Source organism: Hesperophylax consimilis, chromosome 23, assembly GCF_061612785.1.
Source record: "Hesperophylax consimilis isolate HC1 chromosome 23, BYU_Hcon_1.0, whole genome shotgun sequence".
NCBI classification, from domain to species: Eukaryota; Metazoa; Arthropoda; class Insecta; order Trichoptera; family Limnephilidae; genus Hesperophylax; species Hesperophylax consimilis.
Genome location: NC_142858.1, coordinates 12,068,024 through 12,092,417, shown reverse-complemented (window position 1 = coordinate 12,092,417; position 24,394 = coordinate 12,068,024).

Below are 24,394 nucleotides of genomic sequence, written 5' to 3'. Positions count from 1 at the left end.
GTTACAATTCTATTGATTTTTTTCTAAATTCTGCCAATATTTAAATAAATTGAAAACGTTGGAAGGTATTTGAATAAATAACAAAGGATTTATAAAAAGCATCAAAACAAATATTTTTAAATATAAAAAAAACATATTTATTGATTCAGTGGCCATTAACTATTCACACTTAGCCTGGGGTCGTAGCTTTTATCGGTCCGCCACTGAATCCGAATCAGTTATAAAGTTATAACATATCGTTAGTTACATACGATTTACTATGATAACCTTTGTAAATATCTGTTTTCATTCTATTGTTTATGGCTAAAATAAAATATTTATGACAAATCTGTAATATAACTATGATTAATGTAAAGAATTATATAACTGTATAGTTATACTAATTATAAAATGTTATCGCACACATTCATCCGTCTGAAATAGTCAAACGCGTTATGTAAATATTGAACGACTATTTGTTCGTAACCAGTAACAACTATATACGATCCATGTAATACAGCAAATAAAATGGACAAACGTTTTACATTTGAATTGTTAGGTGATTGGATTAATATTATTGTCTGTTATGTGGTTCTGCTGATGAGAGCTTCGTTGTAACGTTCCTTTTGGGTACATGTTGTATCATATATGAGAAAATATTACAACGGATCAGTGGCATACCATATTTGATACTGACAATGTACAGGAAGTTAGAGGGTACAAAAAAACTCCCAAGATAAGTGCCAAAACTTCTTCAAATTTAAATCGATGAACAATTCGTGGAGGATTAATATTGAGAATTATATCAAATGTTTTGTACCCATCCTACATAAATATGAACGAAAATGTACTATTATTTATTTAATTACATGTGTAAGTTAATTTATAATGAAAAGGAAATAATATCCTAAATTCTCATCTACTTTCTCTTCTATTCACTTAACTTCTAAAAAAATACATTGTGAACGTAAAGGTGCAATTCCACTGAGGCAATATTTAGGCTACAGACAGTCTTCCAATCGAAGGGACACAAATCGAAGGAGCAAGTATCTTTGCCGCATGCTACATGTTGATTATTGTTGCCGGGGCGCATGCATCAACTCTCGACACGTTCCAACGTATCCAACAATGTCGAAGAATATCATAATTCACCGGAGTCGTAGAATAATAAAATTAGTAGAGTAAATACAATAGAAACAAATTTCTTGTAAAAATCACTCTGAGTTTCTTGACCATCAACATATAATTCTCTTCTCCACCACCTTGAATCGCTAATCGCTTAGACGTTCAGACTGCTTATGTCGATATGCTATAAGCATGCTATTGCCATTAGCATAACGACATAAGCATACGGCAAACCACGTGCTTGTAGTCAAAATCCGCATGCGATATTGTTAAAATTTGTGGCACAAAGTCGCACACCCAGAAACTGGCATCACTAGGTAACATGTAGCATGCCTCTTGTCGTTCAGTTGCCTCATTAGAATTGCGCCAGAAATGAGCATCAAATTTCTTAAATGGTTAAAGTAAGTTCAAAAATTCTTGTATTGAAACAGTCATGTATACTTCTTCAACTGGCGTTCCTGGCGTTCTGGGTACCCACACCTTTAAATATGTGTATTTATTTATTTTTTCTAAAACATGTTTCAAGTTCTGCACGGAGAAAAATCAGTATGGCTGATTTATTAAAAATCTCTTCAAATTATTCATAATCCGGTTAAAAACGGTTTTACAGGCAGTTTCCTGATAAAATTTTTACCAATTCCTAATATTTCGGAACATGTGTTCATGCACTTGCATTGGCCTTGTTAATATATAATGCGAAAATATTATAATTTTTATGAACACGTGTTCCGACATCGTGATAAAAAATTCCTCATTAAGTTTAATATGAAACCTATCAATTCATTCTTTATGAGCCTGCAATCCCGTTTTTAACCGGATTACTAATAATTTTAAGAGATTCTTAATTAATTAACTCTATCAAACTATTTAATGTCCTTCCTCTTGCAATAAAAACCATTAAAAGAAACGGACTTCAAAAGATGTATTAAGACATGGATTATTGACACTGGATGGAAGAATATAGAAAAAATGTTGCACCTAAAAAAGATTAACGTTATGTTATGTTTTTTTCTGTATATTTTTCCACTTTATATTTTTCTTGTATAATGTTATGTTTTTCTTCTATTATTTCGCTTTATAATTTACCTCTTGTTATATGTATATTGACACGCTTCCAAAATAACTTACTAAAAAAACAAAATTATAATTCACACAAATAACCAAGTACAATGTGACCTTAAAACAGGGTACCCCGATAAGGTCATATTCTTTTCTACAGTTGTAAAAAATAATAGTAAAAAAAAAATGCAATACTCATTTTTCTCCGTGTAATATAATATTTCTGAAAAGAATCGACGTGTCTAAAGCTTCTAACGTACTAATAATTTAAGTTATAATATTTTATTTACTTAAATAATATTTATTAGTTTTTCAAGGAATATAAACATGCACTTTTTAGGTAACCTACTAACTGACATTCAAAGAACATCATTTTAACAATTTTTCCACAATAAAGATAGTGTAACTACAAATGAGTTGGTGAAGTACTGTGGATTTATATATAATATATGATATGATGGTTCGTTTAAGTGAGCCTATTAATGTTTAATTCTCATTATTTTTTTTCATTCCTCCAACTAAGAATGCTAGTAGGTATTAATGTACGTTACATTTCAATGTATTTTGAAATCTTGTAAATAAAATGATTATTGTTGTCTCGATATTTAAAAAGCAATACCTATTGTTAAAGCATTATAATACTGCGACTCGTAAATTATTTCACTTGTTTTATTGTTGTCGGTGTCATAAACCTTCATTAAAATAAGCACAAAAACGATACAAATTCATAAGTACCACTTTATATAATTCTGAATTATTGTGAGAAAAGTTCTCTACAATAAAATCGGGAAATTACAAAAAAATACACAACATGATGACTGATATTTTTCGTCATTATCGTAATGTAATTTTAGATTTAATTTAATAATACGTCTTTGGTTATGTCCAATGAATCTCCTTAAACAAAACGTAGGAAATAGTTTCAAATTGTTCGTGTTTATTTATAATCATTTCCCATGTTCAATATGTACGACGCGCTATGATATCGCCAATAAACGAATGTATAAAATAAATGTAATTCTCATTCCCCCTTAACTTTTCCCATAGTTTTATAATGATTGTATGTTTTATAATGGTCGCCATGAAAATGATGCCCCTCGTAGTGGTCAACGCATTTGGCTTTTAGTCGAAAGGTTACGGGTTCGATTTCCGTGCAAACATAAGCATGTAGGTATTTTCAAATTTGTAATATTAAAGTGTTGCCAGGTATGTTACTGGATCTTATGTACATACGGTAAACCTTCTAAAAACTGTCTTGCAATAAATCATTGAAGAAAATATACAGAATAAAAGAAAGAAAAAACTTATTTTACACCTCACAAGAGCGCCCCCGTCTGTACAGTGTAAAGGCTGGAGAGCTATGGCGCTACCCTGTTGGACAGCGTTGTGAGGCGGCTTAAGGTAGGGGCTGTAGGAATGGCTTTGTTAATTCGGGTCTTGAAGAGGCCCGGATTAAATGGTTGAGGAAAGACATGAAAAACACAATGCTGGTAGCTCGTTTCATATACGAGCAGTCTTACACAAAAACGAGTCGAAGAAGCGGCCCGTTGTCTTGAACAACTGATTAAATTATTTTGAATGTTAGTTTTGTTTTTTATTTATTTTAATTTTTAAGGGCAAGTATATTTCTTTTTATATCCTTGAAGACGATAATACTAATAACATGAAACAGAATAAGACACAGAAAAATTAAAAAAAAACGATAGCGGTCTCAACTCAGAATAGAACCCAGGATCTCTGTCTTACCGGGAAAACACCTCTAACCACTTGGTCATTGGGACCTAATTATTTTATGTCATTTTTGTTGATTTTTTTATTTTTTCTGTCTTGTTCTGTTTCATGTTTCGTCATTATCTCATCTTCTTCTTCAATGACATATTACATTGATGGGTTTCACCTTCAAAAGTTATTCCAATACAATTGAATGTGTTATTTTTACTCGGTAATAAAAGTAAAGTTTAAAAAATCTATTATACAACAAATGTATCGACCAAAAATATCTGTATTCTAAATCTGTCCTGCAATATGTTGATCACGTAAAAAGATATGTAATAGGTACCACATTATATGATATATACTTAGCACCGCAATTTAGGTAAGAAAACAAAACAAAATAAAGACGTTTTTTGTGGCCGATATTGAGGTTCTTAGCAGGATTTGATTTTTGACTGAGAGATAAATTATGAAGTCCGCTAGAAAGGGTGACAAGTCCAAGGGACTTATCTATAATATCTGGTCGTACCGCCAGAGTTTTATCGATGTCATGTAACCACGTTAATTTCTCCATGCTCTTTTGTTGCTCCATGTATTTTTGCTCAGGTATTCTAAGCAATTTGGATCGAAAAACCAAATCTATCTTTTCCTTCACCAATCGATATTCCTCACGCATCCCTCGGCCGCGCAAAATATTTACAACATTGCACAAAAGTAATTGATTTAATTTATACTGTCGTAATCAAATCGAGCCTCTGCCTCTCAATTTACGATAGCATCGCCGTATTAGGATTGCACCACCCAGTTTAACCCGGGAACTAACTGGTTTAGAGCTAACTCGATTTGCAGGGCACTGTTCAAAAATCACCCCCCAAATATTATTTATGCTATGTGAGTACTGCATGTAAAAGCGCTTAGAACACGAGAGTTTGAAAGAGATTTCTCTTTATTGAAACAAACCATCTACATACATATGGCATAGTTTGACTACAACACATTTTGTTTTTTGAAGTAACAAAGTTAGCAGCACCAACATAAATATACAGGTAAAATATTAATAAAATTAGTAGCAATTCCCTATTTTTATACAATTAATGTAGGAACTTGTATGTTTTATTTATGCGTACATTACAATTACGTAATAGACCTGCTGCTCGGAGGCAATAAAGCTGTGGCACACTCAAGTTGAGGGACTCAAAGTAGTCATAATCCAGAAACACAATGGTCGAATACAATAATATTGGAAAATATCGTATACCACAAAATAACCATTTCGACTTTTCGGGTATTTAGTTTGTATATAATATAAACTTTATGTGAGAGTCAACATAAAAATGTAAATTTATTCTTCGACAGCGTAATTTATCGTAACTCAATAATCTAATATTTTTTAACAGCGTGCACTATCGTATGTAATTTTACAATAGTTTACGCGGGACGGTGAATGTAAAAGATACAGCGTATATGATACGATATGATACAATATGCTACTATCATCTACGCGCAGCGAGCGCAAGTGTATCGCGGGTGTCATTTTATTTTAATATTTTACGAAATGCAATGTAGTAAGAATCATTTACGACGGATTACGTCATTTTTAAAATCGAATAATTATCTTAGGTAACCCTTACTATATTCTACGTTGGAAAATAGATCTTAAAATATATCGTATTTAACTATTACGATATTTTACAGCGGAGAAAAAGTGTGTAGTTTATTTTAGACTATTCCGAGCTATGATAGTTTGTAGCCTCAATTGAAAACAACAAAAAGATACGAGTAGGTTGATTCACGTTCATTAGATACGACATAATATCAACATTAGAGAACACCAATTTAATTTATTAAAAAAATCCTTACAGTATTTTTATACAAACATTTTTTGATATACTTATTATAAAGAAAGTATAAATTTTACGTCTTGGAAAAAATATCACAGAAAAAAAATAACTTTGGATACTTTTGATAATCGTCCAAATGACTATTTTATGTGGCGATGAAAGTTGAAAATAATTTAGTAAAAACTAAGAACAAACTAAAAACTAAACACACGATGTATTTAGCTGCCTAACATAATATATTATGCGAACATGGTCCATTACTGCATCCTGGTAGACTGCATTATGTGGCAGTAACAGAAGGTCCTTGCGTAATTTTTGTGGGTGCAGGGTGTCATTATTCCCTTAGATTTGCTTGGGAGGCACAGCGCGGGGTAGCACCCTAATAGAGTTTACCGCCCCTATTGTGCAATTGTAACAATAAAACGCCCCCTACCAGCAGGCGTGTAAGTAAATTTAAAACATGGATTGTTGGTATAAGTTCACACCTAAATACTACAAAGTACCTACATAAAATAAATACCTTCACCAATAAACATACATTTCATAGGACGTTAGGTATAATTATAGCATTCATTTTCAATAAAATTTCGTTACAAGTGATTGCAGATTTGTAACTTATTCTTATCGATTAATATTTGAAGGAATGAGAAAATAATTTGCAGGTATTTTTTTATTTATTTTGTGGATTCCTCACGCAGCTGCTTAGCTATCATGTTAAGTTTCAACAACATAACACATTTTGTGAAACTTTGTAGGTTTTTTGGAAATACGAAATAAATTAATGCAACAATTATTAGAAAGATACAAAAGTGGAGAAAAATAGAAAAAAATAATTCCCAGTGGAAACTCAGTAATAAAAAGGGTTTCCCCCATTAAACCTATCAGTTTTTTTAAACTAATTTCATCTATATTAGTTGCCTGCTTAGCAATATCGTTTGTTTTTCCAATAAAATGAACAAACTTAAACTACTGACATTTAAAACAGTGTTATTGTGAAAGAGCTCAGTAATAATGTTTCTGAATTGATTGCATCAAACACGCTGATAATCCAATTAAATCCCTTACGATACACAGCATCCTACCTCCCCCTCCGAGCTCTTTAGTAAATAAACACTACCTTACACGCAGTTTACATGTCAGCTGTAATAAACAAATGTCATAGTTACAATTCGACCCTTTGATAAGGTCATAACCACGAATCATCATAAATTGCTGAATCGAGTTTTGCTGCGTGAATGCTCTTCAGTAAAGCGAAATAATTATCTGCAGGTCAATCGAACAGGTGCTCCGCAGTAAACTATAATGATTTCGTTTTTAGATTAAAAGTATTGGGTAGATTTTTCCCCTACATAGTTTGTCATTGTATTGTATAGTTAGTTAAGTAAAAGAAAGGGCCTGAAAAGTGTAGAAAAAAGGACATGGTATTATGTTTGGCCACAACCCTATAATCCCAACATTATGTACCTTGATTTGATGGGCTTGTTCTAAATGTAATTAACGTGAAATTCGGGTGTACATTAATGAAAAATTATTATTTTTATCTTGTTACATATAAATAAATTGCTAAATAAAATATAAGTTAATGCCTTGGTATATTCATTAGAGTACAAATTGACTGCAATTCACTTTGTACTCTTCGGTCGATTTATATAATCCCTATTACACAAAATGAATTCATTTGGTGTAATAGGGATTTGTCAGGCCGAGTTCTTACCTTCTAGCCTATGCATTTTACCTTTTCCAGGGAACTTAGCAGCTAGAACTTATGTAATATTTGTTAAATTAAAGTGAAAACTTTCCGCTGTGATATGCAGAATGCAATTAAAAATATTGGTAAATTACAGTGTTAGCAAAATCAATATCTCAGGAAAATTTGATTTGTATGTAGGAATTGGGTAAGTAAATGTTATTGATTGATTTAATACTGCATAAAAATCACATGATTTTGAGATGTTGCAACATGAGATTGCGATGAGTCGTTAAGATTTAGGAACACGATTATAAAGGTTAGTTAAAATATTTTTCGTGGTACCTATACACATTACATATTATTGGACAATGGTCTGCCTATAATAGCGTATTTTAGTACACTTTCGACGTATTGCTCGGCAAACTGAACCTTAACTCAATCTTGGAGAAAATCAATGTAAAAGAAATACAACGTGGGCAGGAGATGCAGATAGGTCACCAGTGCGCTGGAGTGACTAAGTATCTCTGGCGTCCTGTACATCCCACGGTGTCCTTGGCTCCAAACTCCAAACGCAACGCAGGACCGCGAGAAGAGGAGGGGCCTTGTCCACCGTATAAATTGGAGTAGGGATCACGATCCTCAGTATTGTGGAACCGACTCAGAAGAAGATTTTTGCATATTTCTATTAGATCTGTATTGGTACCAAATACAACATGAAAACGTAGGTAGGTAAGTACCTACCGATTAATATTTATTTTTTATTTATTTATTATTATGTGCATCTATATAAAAAAGGTTAACATATATTTTTTTGGCTTTGTCTGTCTCACTAGGAAATCCTGTGTCGAGACAGACTAGTTTACAAATATTTTTTAATATTAAAATATAGTACATTTTTCAATAAAGCAAAAATATTTGAAAAGATTTTCAGGTTGGTACCCACCAACAGTGGTAACAATAATGAGATAGAGGATTATATTTGGGTGAGGTGACTAATTATTGTACGACCTTTTTCGATGATCCATTGTTTGATCAGGATTTTGATTTTGTTAATATTATTCGATTGTCTTGTTTTTTCAGGTAGGTTATTGTATATTTTAGACGGAATGTATTTGAATTTTTTTTGACCAAATGTTGCGTTTGTTTTAGGTGTTTTGTATGAGTTCTTTGGTTTTGTGCCTCGTGTTTACAATATTTTGGGTATTTTCACAAAATGTATGTTTTATATTTTTAAACAGATGAGTTAAGATAGTTTTTGTGTAAATTTGTCAAATATCTAATAAATGGAATTTGTAGAATATATCAGCAGTACTTGTTATTAAGGGAACTATTAGAATATCTTTCATGATTAATTTTTGTGCCTTCGATAATTAATGTACCTATAGCTGATAGTGTTGCATCTCCCCATGCGATTATTCCATACTCAATGATAGATTGACAAAGAAAGTAATAATTTTTTTTTCATAGATTTGGAGTCTAGTATGTTTCTAATGTTTTTGAAGAAATAAATATATTTATTTTTATTTTTCGGAATAACTTTATTGATTAAAACCTCAAATTGTAATATAGATGTCCCAGATGTGACCGTTTCCTTTTCTGATTTTTCTGTTTCAGATTTTCGTTTAGAAATCACTAATATTGTCTTCAATATTTAAAATAAATATATTTTCTAAGTTTATTCGTGTTAAGTAGGCAATGTATATTCCACTTAAGATATTGATAAAATGTAATACCAAGGTAATAAAACGTAAAACTCGATGTGTGACGGAAGGAAAATGGTGGGGGAGGAAGGATAGTGTTAGGAAGTACAGGGCTATTTAACGATTAAAATTTTTAAATTGAAGTTGTGTGATTATGAAAGGCCAAAAAATGTTTGTCACATGTGTAACCAATTTTAATTTTCTTAAAATTTATTTACAATTCACATTGTTTCCTTCCATATTTCAAAATGCATCTTCAAAGCAAACAAACAAAGTTCAACCTGTCCACCAAGCCGAAATGCCAGCGCATTTTTAAATCAAAAACACTGGCGTGTATCTTTTCTGTTGAGCCTGAACCCGTGACCCGCGGATCACAACTCCGACTCTTCAACTTCAAAGCACACCAATTACTTACAATAAGACTTATTATTTATTTGACGCATTTTTCATTTTAATTTAAAATTATTTTTTGCGCGCATTTCAACCTGTGTGGGCTCTTATTAAATAACGTACCACAAGAGAGCGGTGTTAATGAATGTTTATTTTATAATAAGCATAACGATTTCAAATACCTCTCTATGGATAAGTGGCTAGGTATAGGAATAGATAAGTTACACGTGGTGAGCTACTTGTTTCGAATTGTTTTGAACATTTGTTTTGAAAAGTCTTTGAATGTTCAAATTTCAATAAGTGATATTTTGCCTATTATATTTGTTTAATGATAATTAATATATATATAAATATGAAAAAAAATGTATTTATATAAAATACATAAAAAAAATATATATATACATAAAGGTAATTGTACAACGTGTATGCCGTTAAAACTCAGAAACAAGTCCCGGTACGATCAAGGCAATTTTATAGTATGGCAGCCCTCTATCCCCCATCCATGAAGTAGGTTCTCGGTTTTACCCAAAGGGCGTGATATTGTAGATATAAGGAGTGGAATATTCGTCCTTTAGAAATTTCTAGAACAATCCAGAACATTCGAGAGTATTTGAGAGCATTCCACAACATTCCAGAACATCCAGAAATATTCTGGAATGTTGTGGAATATTCTTGAATGTTATGGAATGTTCGGGAATAGTCTGGAACATCTCAGAACATCCCAGATCATAATGAACTAAAAACGGGATTACAGGCCGTTTCCTGATAAACTTTTAGTAAATTCGTGATCATGACAATACATTGGAATCTGTAAATACGAGTATTGAAAAGTAACTATCCGCGTCTGTCTGTTGTTGCGCTTAGTTCTTCTAAACTATGCAACGGAGTTTGATAGAGTTTTCACTATCATTTAGAGAATTTTTTCCGGAAGGATTATATATATAAAACATGGATATTATCATAGACATATGAATATTAGTAGACCTGCCCTAAGTGATTAAAAGTGTATTATCCCCACTCCCCATACCGGTTCCATTGGAGCCGGCTGTGCTCGCGTATGGCCTCAAGTGAAATTTGAAAACGTGACGTCATCATTCTTGTGCGAACTATGGTCGAGGCATCATCGGTTCATTTTACGAAATAACACGGCAAAATGTTGACTTATGCCATGAAAATTTGTAAAAATAGATGTGAAAAAGAGAAGAAACCCAATTGTCGTATTACATTCCATATATAAGCATTATTTTACTTTATTTTAAGCATATTCACATCGTATAATATGGATCAGTTGTAGAAACATAATATACTATCACATCGAGAAACGTCTGGACGCGAAACACAAAGCTGGTTGGTTGCTGGGAAGTAAATTATGAACATTTATAAAAGTGTCTTAACTAAATACTTAAACGAAATATTCGACTCTGAAAATAGAACCGAATTTTTTTGCCGAATTTGGACTTCGCAAATTTGTTCATAACGTGGCGAGTAATTTGCGCTCCCATGTAAAAATGTCTATTCATTCAAAAGCAGATTTTACTTTTAAGAAGTAAATGGTGATATTATAATGCGAGGTGCCTATTTACTGTCAGATTGATTTATTGACGAATCACAGTCAGCCTTACCCCCTTCGTTCTTCAACAGTTGATTTTACCCCTCGCCATTATCTTCTCGTCTATTAATTCCTATGTCTGTGGATATTATACTTTTATTGAAAGTAGAGTAAAGTAGAGCAACGCCAGGTACACGTTAGCTAGTCACCCAATAATATCACAATACAATACAAACCGAAAACAGTTAAATAAATTAAGAGATTTGTAGGGACGTAGCAAAATAAGCTTCATCTGAATAAAGTAACGAATGACAAATTGCACATAAATCAGTAATATTGTGATTTTTTAATATTGTGTTGATGAAATATATGATTCATTCAATTTCATAAGTTTTTCTAGTTAGAGTGTACTCCAGCCCTGATAAATGTGAATCTATATACAAAAGTAGTTTTGTATTATTCTTTCTAATTTATCAATCCATAATAACAATTTTTCAGTACCGTACATATTACATGCGTATTTTATTTAAATTTGCAAAAGTGTTTTTTTTTTTTTAATAATATTCATATTATATGCAAGGAAGCTTTTGACTGTCCAACTAGGAAGGTTTCCCGTTTTAGGAAAATTTTAAATTTAAAGTGTTATTATGTCTCATCAGGTCGATATTCTTAGCTAGGCACGCTGCCTGTTCTAAGGAACCAAATCCTCAAAATTCTCCGAATGAAATCCAAATCAGAAAACCTTTGAAAAGTTATGAAAATACTAGGTTATGTTAGTTTAGGATTTTTGATCACTATTGACTTTACACAACTTTTCAAACGTGTTCTGATTTATCCCTGGTCTGATTTGTCATGTAAACCCCCTTTCAACACTATGAGTAGTGAAAATTAAAATTATCTGACGCCAGGCGAAAGAAACACAATACGTTAACTTGAAATGCAATACATATTTTTTTATTTAAAAAATACATGGATTTTTAAATGGCATTGACAAGGTATTGATCCATTGAATTTCCATGCTAGGCAACTGCCTATTTAATGGTTGACGATATATTTTAGTTATTTTGAATAAAGAGTAAATAATAAAAGGAAAGTTTTTTGGCTTCACTAATTTCAAACTCTACACAACAGAATTTGAACAATTCATCAAATTTCAAAGTTGATTTTCAAGTTCTGTAAAGGTTCTATTATTATTATTCCAGTTTTGTAAAATAACTGGCAATATATTATATAATAAAAGAACTTGAACTTGTTCAAATTCTGTGAAACGTAGATACCTAAATACCAAACATTCTAATAATAGTTCTAAGTACTGAATGGTTTGCATCAATTATAATTAAGAAATGCGTATCCTCATTAGATACAGGTTTTTATTTTTATACCTACGTCTTATTGGCGCCTTTGCCCTAAATAGACTTTAATACCTATATTGATGATAATTGATTTACATGATGTTCAATATGACCCTAGTTTCATAAAATTCTTCATATGTTACATCACACGATGGATAGAAAATCATCAAAGGCGATGAAAATGAGATATTTGGGAAGCATAAACATTCACGGGATTATTTTCCCCTTCGAGTTCTCTGGGAAGGACAGATAGAGGGAAGGTAGTACGCAGGAAAAGAAGATGGCTCCGTAATTCAACGCCCCTGGGAGGGAAACACTGGAAAACTTTGGAAATCGGATGTTCAGTAACAGAGTCCGGACGTGCCGCGTCTACCGTCTAGCTCCGCCTTTTATACAGATTTTTTGTTAACTTTGTAGAAAATAAATCTTTCAGCAGTAAACATGTTTGCAAGTTACTAGCTGATGTTTCTGTATCTATTTTAATAATTCTCACGGAATAAGAAGCGAAGAATTTATAAAATTTGACAAACGGCTGAGTAGTTGGTTACTAAATTTGTTTTAACATTGGGCACAATTTTCCCAACTTTACAGAAGAGTCTTTTAATAAATTAGAGTAAGAATTGGATCTTGTATCTCCGAAACGAATTGTTATAATTTAATCAATTCACTTTAAAAAAAAATATATATATATATTATTCAGATAAAAGTAAGGTTAAAGCTATTAGTAGATAAAATTTACTCCCGACTAACCAAAAAGTTGAGAAAATCATACAACCTAAAATCTGTTCGCCGACGAAAAGTAGGTAGGTACCTATCTAGATAATCAGACAAAAAGTAAGTAGGTAACACGGAGAAAAATGAGTTTTGTTAATTTATTAACAATCTCTTCAAATTATTGGTAATCCGGTTAAAAACGCACGGAGAAATATTTATAACATTGAATATTGATAATTTATTAAAAATCTCTTAAAATTATTCGTAATCTGGTTAAAAACGGGATTGCAGGACCTTAACGAATGAATTAATAGGTTTCCCAATAAACTTAAAATATGAATGTATTATCACGATGTCGGAGCACGTGTTCATAAAAATTCTAATGTTCTTCATTGTATATTCAAATGCAGGTACATGAACACGTGTTCCGATATATGAGGAATTTACTTAAAGTTTATTAGGAAACGGCCTGCAATCCCATTTTTAAAAGGATTATCAATAATTTGAAGAGATTTTCAATAAATTAGCAATTCTACTCGTTTTTCTCCGTGCGGAATTGCAGGCCCTAACGAATAAATTAGCAAATATCCTGATAAACCTTTAGTAAATTACGAATATATTATCATGATGTAGGAATTTCTTCGTGATTATAACTATTCCTTCGATAGCAAATAATCTTACCGAATAGGTAAAAACTGCTTCACATGGGTAATTCTTTCATATTGTTACCTATAATAGTAATATGTAGTTTGACAAAATAGTTGAGTACTTAATTACTTTGCCCATTTCTTTGTCGTTCAGTGGTACTTTTTCCCAGTCAATATTCTAAATTAACACCGCATACTACAACACCAAAGGTTCGCATCCGATCCTAAGAAAATATTCTTGTAAGATTCTAATAGAAGTCGTTCGATATGAAAATTTAGATGATAAATTGAAAACATTTTTGAGGATGTGAGCAATTGTTCACCCCTATGCAAGTCTGTTCGAAACGTTCACAACAACATAATTATGGATATTATATAATATAATTCATGTTCGAATAAAGTGGGTTATAGCCTAATGATATTTTCTTCCAACCAAGCCATATTTTTATAGTAGGGCAGTAAAGGTATGGAAAGTATATAATGTTATGTAAGTGGAAATAGCAACGGGAAGCTTGTAGAAACTGAAAGTCCATATTTATTTATCCCTCAATTATTGTTTTGTTTATCTACCCACTGTAACTGTGTGATTGAATCTACATAAATTTATTTATAATAATAAATTACAAGCATTAATGACGAGCTAATACTGTTAAATATAATAAAAAATGATAAATTTACAACATAAATCAACAAATTATAAAAAATTAAAATAATTTCTTTTAGGTACCTACGGTAAATATCAAAAATCAACATAAAAGTGTGCAGATTATATAATATGTAAGTGTTCTCATACCGCGCTAATGACGTGATTTTTTTACAAATCGGCGTCATACAAATCATCCAAATATTATTATTATTTAAGTGAATTAAAAAAAAATAAAATTAAATAAATGAAAATACCTTCTTCAAAAATCAATAATTCACATTGCAGCATCATTTTAATTTAATGGATATAAATAACTTTGTGTACACCACTATTAATACATAATAAACTACATGTATTAAAACCAATGGTTTCTTCGTCAGGATAATGTCAAGTAATATCGAATAAAAATAATTAGCTTTTTTACATTAACTCCAGACTAATATTTTTTTCCCCTTTATCATCTTTGGGGATAAGGGTGGATAGTCTATTTGTGGAAAGGAAGGAGTGAACCTGGGTCTCGAAAAGATTCATGATGTAGGAGGGATGAAACACGTAGGCCGGCAAATCGTTCCACAGCCGAGCTGTTGAACGCAAGAACGAGTCATAGACTCGTTATCATGTGACAAATTTCAACTGTGTACAAATTTTGAGGGGTTCCTCAAAGCAAATTCTATTGAAATATCAGTAGAACAGGGGCAGCATTCTCATCCAACGCATGTGCTCTAAAGATTGCAATCCGTTTGTTAAATGAAAATGTCATTTAATTTATTTCCAAGTCTATGTAGAAATAGCCTTTGAATTGGGGAATGAATGAAAATTGTTTGTTTTCGACTAAAATAAAGAAAAACTCTGGAATTCTCGCGTAAGATAGTAATGTGCAAGTAGGTATTGTCGTTTTAGACATACTGTTTAAAGTGGTACTTATAATACACACTCTACATATCAAGTTCAACAGATGGACAAACTAAATAATAAATTGTGATTTTATGCCAACCTCACAATCTTATAGCAACAGTTTATACAAAAAATAAAATTGTTACTAGACAGTTTTACATTTCCAGGATATATTAACAGTTTCAGGTTTCAGAATACCTTCAGTCCTGCAGATCGCTTTTTTTATATTGTGTTTCTTCAGAATATAAACTCCGTTTTGTGTGGGATTTTAAATTCCGTTCACGCTCTGTTCAATCAATGCAAACGAAAATATACCTCAGATAATATAATTTGAAAATGCTCCGCTCGAGTCCGCCTTTCCCTCCCTTTATATAAAAGTTATCCGATCGACAAACATAAACTTTTGTCACTTATCAGGAATCTATATAAATAACTGAAATCCAAATGCGCGAATATCCAAGATCTAAGAGAAACCAAAAATATATTGTGTTTCACTTGATTTTTATTTATTTATATTGGAAGCAACAAAGTGAATTGTAAAAAAATAATTATTTCACTTCTAGATTACTTAACCCCACATCAAAAACAGAGCCCCTCCTTATTTTAAAACATTTTCTTACGATGTATTGCCAAATGCTGTAAAATAGTATTTTGATGCAACGTATATAACTTATTGTGTATCGGGTAGGCAGAGGGCAACCGAGAGGGCAGAGGAGACCGCTACAAAACACTCTCTCGACACATAACCTAGCTTAATCACATTCATTTATCGTCTCATAAATAGTTTTCTGTTCATCCGAGTCAAATATGTCTCCAACCTTTGAAGTTTCCAGAGCAAAAAAATACATTGAAAGACTATTGAATAAACGCTGAAAATTTAATATATACGCCAATATTTCAGATACCAGATTCTACCCTTTTTCCTCCATACCCCATCAGCCCCTCCCATCACCCCTTGCCCAGTCCCCCTCAGTCGGCTACCGGGTCTCTAATCAGGGCGCTTTCCCGCCCAAAGGGGATGAAATCCCCGTCGTTTTCGCTGACAGAATTTTACAGTCAATATATCCCTGGAGGTACCCTGTAGCTAGCAGATACTAGGTACTTACAGGGTGGTTTGATAATCACAATTCGAAGTTTCCTTTTTATGTTAATACCGCACAAGAGTCTCAACTGCTCTCAACAGTCTGATTGACTGATTGAATTAGGAAAAAAAATACAATGGTGATGGCATTTTTATATTATTTTTATGTTGACGAATAGACAAGAAAAAGACAAAATATAACGTTCTTCGTCAATACATACACAACCAACTATCAGACACACTCACTAAACAGTAGGATGCGTGTTCTGGGCAGCAAATTTGGCGATACTATTGATATATTTACTGACTCCATTTATAGAATTAAGCGTAGTATATACCAGCACATTGTTGAATCCTACAAATTATAGTAACGTCGATAATGAAGTTTTAGTGATTTGTCTAATATTTAGAATTGTTATAGGTTATATATTATTTATGTGGCTATAATATTTTTCGACTTTATATCCGGGTTAAATCTTCCCCACCGGAAAAAATACCTTTCATACACTTTTCCACAAATGATCATCTAGTCAATCCACATTATGCAAGTGCATTATATAAGCATTATAAATACAAAACAATACAAGAACAACACGTCAAATCACCAGAGATCAAATGGGAAAATAATTCACCGACTCCAGATATTTTCATATCAGAGGGTTCGGCTCGGTAGAACTTCCAACTGGACCTACAAATCCTACTGATCCCTCAATATAAATATTTAAAAAATCTTTCGCAATCCTACATGTATTTAAAATGACTGATTTTTGCATTTTTATATATAAATTCTTTGACAGATCTATTTCGCCTAAATTTTGAATGAGAGAGCTAGGTAGATGTCAGTAGCCGAAATAACAAATGGTAATATTTTTGTAGACTGAGAATGCCAAATTCTTTTAATTTAATTTTCTATGTTACTATTACATGTTTTACTAATATTGTTTCATATTCAGTTTAATGTTATTTCATACTTTAAAAACTTTGTGTATAATTTTCGATAGCTCACTAGGTAAATCTGTTCTTAAAATCCACGTAAAAGCCGGGTGGGCGTAAAACCAAATAAAATAACCGTTTGAAATTTACCATTTTGAATATGCCGCCGATGTGTTCGTTTTGATCGTGAGCATGATTTTTTACTTAGCGTTGGTCAACATTGGTGACAGCCGTCTTAACAGCCAGTAGGTAGAGTTTTCTACGTCATAATGACGTTGTCGCCAGTTGGAAAGGTTTCGGAATGGGTGCTTTTAGATCGTTTTCAAAATAAACTATTATTAACGAAAATATTAAAAACATTATGTTTGTTGAAGTGTGTTATCTAGTGGATGTAATTAAAGTATCTATAATTTCTCTCCGGGTGTATTTCGCGCCCATGTAATTTGGCAATGCGTAATTCTGGCAGCGTTATTGGTATCTATTAGAATTTCACGGCGGTGTAATTTCGTCATATGACCATTACCCATGTAAAATTGACCACCTATTATTTGATATATGTATTTATGTTAATTTTACCATTAGTTTATATTTTTGCAAACATTATACAAAAGCCCGGAGCCAGTGGGATTATTGCAAACCCTTATTGAGGAATCATGTCAAGGAGAAGGGTGCATGGGCGTTGGTAAGAAAACGGATGGACCTAGTTTTTCAAAATCGCTACAAGGTACGTTAATGGCAGTCATTGGACTATAAATATTAAAAGCAGGTTGCTACTTATCTCATTATCATAACAAGGTAGTTATTTTTATAGATTACTAGATACCTATCTAATAAGGCAGCTTCTTTCCTAAATAGGACATCGGGTGGGTACAATTAAATTGTGACAACGGCTATAACATGCTTACAAAATAAAATAAAAACACAATAATAGATAGGGCATGATTCCGACAGAAGGGATATTTATGGTCAATTAACATATCTTTCTTATAAATCAAACAATTATTTAGTAAAACAATCAAAGGAGATCTGGAGATATCCAGGGCAACCTACAGTCGAGGTGCGTCCCGGCCTTACAATACTAATTAACTTTTTATAAAAGGTTACCCGGACGTATCCATTAATTTATTGGCTAACAAGAAATATAATACGAGTGATATCGCCGAGGTAATTTATGCGCGTAAAAGTCGGGCCTCGCATTTCTCCTTTTAATTTGAATTTTAATTGAAAAATGGGACACACGGCATTGGCCCGAACAAATACACGAGTGTCGTTAATCAGCCTCTGGCCCTGCACCGGGTACCGAGGGGCGGGTCGCGCTACCGGCTACGGCGGCTACTGGCTCGCCAGCAAACGGTTCCGCGGCTGCTACTCGGCACTCATCTACCGCCCGACTGCTTCTCAGCAGTCTGCTTGTCTTACCTTACCTTCGGCTCCCGGCTGACCATGCTCCACTGCCGCATTGCCTGACTGCCTGACCACTCAGCTCCTGACAGTCCCAACTTCACCATACGGCCCACGCTACCCACGTGTCTCACGTGTCATGAGACATGCAACCAGAAATTTTCTTTGTCTTACTTTGATAGTCACAAACAATCGTTTTAATGGCTTATTAACCAAAATTAATATTTAAAGAATGGTATTTATTGGGCAGATAAATTTATGTTTATAGTTAGAAGCTTAGTAGCTTCACCTAATGGTTAGGTACTACCTTGCTTCACCGATTTATTCATTTTTAATTTGTAAAACGCATAAGAGTCAAGAGTCCCAAGTCCGTAGTGACCGAAGTCAATGGAGCTGCCACCCCAATAGGGGTATTTCATGAGGTTGAAGGGTATGAGGAGAAGTTGGGGAAGAGGAAGGTAGGGAAGTAGTGGCCTGGCTATTCAGATCTGGTTACCAAACGCCGCCAATGTCGTAAGTAATGTTTAGATTCTTAATGGTGGTCTTTCACAAGAGTGATTCTGTCGATATTGAATACTGTCGATATTTTTTTTTATTTTTTTTTTTTAATATTTTTATTTATTTTATAAAATACAGTATAATGTTTAAATTTACATAGTAAGAACATATTTCAATAAAAATTAACATGTTTACCTTTACAAGAGTCTAATACTCGTGTGTAAAGAATGTGTATTGAATACTATATCACTCCTAAAAAATTCTGCTTTCTGTTTCAGCTCAGTGTTCAGTTGGATACCCTTTGCGTCATATGATACGGCAAAAGATATTGTTTTAAGGATAAAGACATAAACAAATGGTTGATAAATATCGTGGTTGGAATGTCAAAGAGTGATTAATTGAGAAATATGAATGCCAAAGTAATTGGGAAAAAGGAAGACTTGGTTTGTTTATAAGCGCAACCCATTTCAGATTGTTTTACGATGAACAAAGAAAATTGAACGTATATATCAACACGTACGTTCATAGGAAAACAGAATTAGATTAGAGTTTTTTTTTTAAGATTGGCGGCTGGCGACAGAAATAACTAACTAACAAAATGTTGAAAAGTGAAGTAAACTTAAGTATTGAAATAGTTTCTATTTACATTTATATCGCTGTTAAAATAGTTTTTTATATTCAAATTCCACGCTCACGATTATACAGTTTCCAGAAGCATCACATAATCTGATAAAACCACATGTTTATTGCAAAAACGAAATATTTATACTGCTTTATATTTATGATTCTTTAAAGCACAATCCAATTTTAATCTTTACTGTTCATCACTTGGAAATCTATATCCAGACGTTTTCGAGGAGCATACAGGCACAATACAACATTGAGACGGTTTCATTACTTTTGTAAAAAAAACTTTCGCCATTGCATAAGAATAATGGCAGGCATGATATCCAACTACACCAGCGCCAAATGCTAATTGGAGCATTTCAGATTACCTGCAATTGTCCTTTCCAGGCGCCGACTTGCAATGGCGCCAAGGTGCCAAGTAACCTAACCTAACCTAACCTAACACCTAAGGATGCGTATAAACTAAACAAAACGGTGCGACACACCGCTTGTGGTTGCTTTTGTTCCTTTTAGTCCAGTCAGTGGGGGATAAAAAAGGGCTCCACCTTGCAAAAGGTTAGGTAGTAGCGATTTTCACATATGTTGTTAAGATTGGGACTCTAAAGAAAAAAAAAAGTTTTCGACCTTGGGGGGGTCGAGCTCGATCCGCCATCTTGGATTGAAGGTGCCAAAATTTGGTTTTTTCAAAATAATTATGTAGTGGTTGATTTAACAAACGAATTGCGGAAAACAAACTTAAAAACAACTAAATTACCTACATTTTTTGTAGAAAGTTTTTTTTTGTAAGTCTAATAGGTAACGAGTTACAGCGGTTGAAAGAAGAAAATTTTGACAAAAAATTGTAAAACTCCAGTTTTCTTGATAAATTTTGTACTAACATATTACACAATATCAATTTAACGTATTTCTACGTTACAATATACTTATATAGCATCATCCGTGTTGCTCGATGACGTTGATTTGTTATAGTGGGATCCTAGTCTACAGCTGACTTGGCAACACTGATTGAGTCCTGGTTACAGGACGTTGCCTGGATGCTCATGTCTGCAGATGTTCTTTTCGATGAAACAATGCCAGTTCAAGTTTCACAAGAACGATTTTTAGCCAATGAAAATAAAAAAGTCCGTCTGATTTCGATGCTTACAAAGCGATATTATACAGGATGATTTTACAGTTAAGCAGGCTGAAGAAGATGCTGATGAGTTGATTGTCAGTACTGCGATTTCCTTGTGTTCATCATATGACGCTGTTTTCATTATTGGCGAAGATGTTGGAACTAGGAGATCCTAGTTCTGCTGACAGCATATGTACCACCCAAAATTAGTATATATCTTCGCAAACCTGGGAGAGGCAAAACTTTTGAAAGACTGTATTCCGCGAATAGTGTGAAATACAAAGAGGCGGCTGAGAATATTCTGTTTCTTCATGCCTTTAGCGGCTGCGATACAACATCGTCCTTCTTCAACCAAGGAAAAACAAAATTTTGTTCGCTTGTGCAAAACGACACAAGACTCAATGCCATGATAGGAATCTTCAAACAACATGATGCAACACCAGAAGACATAGCAGTTGCAGGAACACGCTTCCTTGTTGCTTTGTACGGGGGTGACATGGATAAGGAAACCTTGGAAGAAGTCCGCTACAAACGTTTCGCAAAGTCGACAACAAAAAGCAAATTCAATCTTGCCTCTTTACCACCAACGAACGACGCTGCACGGTACCATGCATTTAGAACGAACCATCAAGTCCAAAAATGGTATGGAATCCAAAAAAATCCAGAAAACTGGGGCTGGAAACGTGACACCAACGGGCTTTTTCCATTAAGAATGACAAAGAAACCAGCACCCGAGACTTTATTAAAATTTATTTCATGCAATTGTAAAAAAGGATGCGGCGTTGCATGTAGCTGCAGGAAAGCTGGATTGAAGTGTTCTATTGTATGTGGGTGCTGTAATGGTCAAACATGCCGAAATTCGCCAGAGGTTCACATCGATGTCGAGGACGAAGAAGAAGAGATTTTGTCAATGGAAGCCCAGAATCTCAGTATCACAGGCAATGAGTTAGATGATGACATTGATGACGAAGACTGTTATTAAGTAACATAATTTATAGTAACATAATTCATAGTAATAATAATCTGTGAAGTAGACCTACTGGGGATACCACAATAAAAAAAATTCGACATGTTCTCTACCTCATGGTGGTGTGGAAATGAGTTAACAAAATTATTATAATTATGTAATGAATAACCCGAAAAATTTACAATGTTGGGAATTTCATCATTTTTTAGAAAAATATTCACATTTCCGCCACTGTAACTCGTTATCTATTAGACTTACAAAAAATAACTTTCTACAAAAAATGTAGGTAATTTAGTTGTCTTTAAGTTTGCCTTCAACAATTTGGTTGTAAAAACGACCACTTCACAATTATTTTGAAAAAAACAAATTTTGGCACCTTCAATCCAAGATGGCGGGTCGAGCTCGACCCTCCCAAGGTCGAAAACTTTTTTTTTTCCTTAGAGTCCCAATCTTAACAACATATATCAAAATCGCTACTACCTAACCTTTTGCAAGGTAAAACTCCCCATTGACTGGACTATTTCCCGCAATTCATGGTTTAGCTCGCTGAAATTTTGTATTTTTCTACCATTATAATACAGTGCCATTGAGGTTTTTACTAGCGTCAGGCGCCGTATGGCTCAGGGCCGGCCCTGTACCTACTCATTATTAGTTAGATAAAAATAATCCTCGTACGTTGTTAAGTTTTCAAAATGACCTTTCTGATTTTTTTGCTCTTGTAGGATGCTTCTTTCCTCTTTTGTTCACTCTTCACTCAGTTAAGTCTTGATATAACCTATTTATTGCTATTGCTGAAACTGAATACAGATAAACATTTCCGGGTTAGTAATGATTCGGTACCTGTTTGTTACTATTTGAATTACACTCGAATCCATAATTATAAGTTGAAAATATGTAATGTGTAATGACGGTGGATTTAGAGAGCTGATGACTGAACCCTCGATGTCTAGATGGAAAGTGGGAATCCGTCGCTGCTAAGCGGTCCGGGTGGAAATAACAACATTATAATGAAATACGCCATTGTGATACTTTACAGCAGTACTGCACATCCATTTTAATTAAGTTTTAGTCTTATTGAAGACAGTATTAGCGATTCCTAAACGAAAATTTGAAAAAGAAAGTCACATCTAGGACTCGAACGGTGACAGTATATTTTCTCAAATATTGTCTTCAATAATTAAATATTCCAATTTGAGGTTTAACTCATTAAGTTATACCAAAAAATAAAATAAGTATAGGCATAGGTTAGGAAGGTATCTACCCATGGGAGTCAGCAGGAGGGGGCAGAGAGGGGCAGCTGCCCCCCCCTAGACAAATTGGTGAACAAAAAATAAAATAAAAGAAAGACGTTTATAACTGGCGACAAATCTACTAATCTGAAATCTTTATGTCAAATGTAAAAAGTAACGGGTCGTCTTGGTCAGGGCCGGACTTCCGTCTAGATTCGAGAGGCCAGGCCTAGGGCCACAACCTGAGGGTGAGGCGCACCGGCCAGGCAATTTTTTTTTTTAAATTAACTCCCCCAGAAAGTTCCAATAGGAAATAACGTCCTAAAAAAATAACTTTTAATCTTTGGGGATACTATAAAACTGATACACTTTGAGGACATAGAAAAATAAGAAACCAAATTTTCCACAGGGCCCCAACGTCGGAGGGGGCCTGCTAGGTGTCAAAATGATACATATTGAGGACACAACTAACACGCCATAAACAAAAGCCCAGCTTTATTATGGTGGTACATCTAATGTATAAAAATAGGTGAAATAAGTATTACTATATTTTCTGTAAATTATGTAACATTATATTTTTTTAATAAACAATTACAAAAATAAATTTCACACCCAAACAATACTAAAATATCTCCGATTAAGAAAATACTACAGGATTGAAGGTTGTGAATGAAACAATTAATATTCCACTCCCCTCACCCACACCACATACCTACCTCAATTAGGGATATGATGGAAAAAAAATTACGTGAAACAAATTATCGGCGCCTTAAAAAGACCCTCCACACAGCACCCCCAAAAATGACCACCGTATTATCCGTATATACGTAGAAGGGGGCAAATATCAATAGGAATAACCCTACTTTCAGATACTTTTTCTACATTGCAGGAACTACCAACAAAAAAACACATAACAGGTGTTCTGCTAGTGCAACAATAATAACTGCATTTTGAAGAAATAACATTTTCCCAAAGAATTCTATATGTGAAAAAAAAAAGTGTTTAAATATATTATTTTACCTCGTACTTAAGGGATATTATAATAATTGTAGGATCTGTGAAACTGAAAGCATTTATAAAAAACATTTACCTCAGCCGATCTGTAAGACGATTTTAAATTTACCTGAAAATCGTTAGCACTTGCCGTTAGCAAACTTTACGAATACGATATCTATCAAAATATAAAAAAAAATTATTACGTATTTCATACATAGAATTGTTATTAAAATAATTTTGGTATGTACT